The sequence below is a fragment of the Triticum aestivum genome, chromosome 5B (assembly GCF_018294505.1).
Source record: "Triticum aestivum cultivar Chinese Spring chromosome 5B, IWGSC CS RefSeq v2.1, whole genome shotgun sequence".
NCBI lineage: Eukaryota > Viridiplantae > Streptophyta > Magnoliopsida > Poales > Poaceae > Triticum > Triticum aestivum.
The window spans coordinates 545,353,396-545,354,210 of record NC_057807.1 but is presented as its reverse complement, the minus strand read 5'-3'; positions in this window follow the sequence as shown (position 1 = coordinate 545,354,210).

Genomic DNA, 815 nt, shown 5'->3' with positions numbered 1-815 from the left:
TCAAGGTTTCTGTGGCCAGTGTCGAACCGGGCCACGAGAATTTGGCTCCTCCGGTAGCACTAGGGGGAGATGACGACAAGAACCCGCGGCGACTTGGCGATTGCAAGCGTTGGGTCCTGTTGTGGCCGAAGAGTCTACTTCGTCTAGAGGTGGCCTGGAGCACACCCATGACCAAGCATCCTAAGCAAGGTATGAACACCAGCACCCCACCTACCCAATTAACGTCGCCTATCGTGCCTGGTGAGGAAGAGGCTCCATTAGTGGATGATGACATCGCCGTCGTCGAAGAAGCAATGCATGATGCCATGGACAAGGATGATGACACTCTACAATATCTCAGTACCGGCGCCTATGACGATGGAGGATTGATGGCTCAGCAGCATGACTCAGGGTTTGAGCATGATGAGTTGATGCCTGAATTGCCAGAGGATGAACGTCTTAAGTCTCCAGATGCCACGTCAACCCAGCAACAACCAGTAGCAAAGAAGCATAGGAAGAGACCGAGGAAAGGCAAAGCTACTTCTATGAGCCAGCCGCCTCTGCAGCCTTGGGTTGAAGACCGTGTACCTATCAAAGGTGCGGCAAAAGACCATATCCCCGGTGATCCGATCCTACCTAAGGCAGCGGTAGAGGCCATAGACGGCGATCTAAGGAGACTTCATGACGATGTGCTACGGAGAGAGAACGGCCTTATCTCCTCGAAAAATCCAGGATACCCGCTCTAAGTGGTTAACGTGCCACAGCAAAGTTTGTACGTCCACACATTCCCCGCGGAGAAGTTCTTCCTTCGATTCGATTACATCTTTGGCATGTTT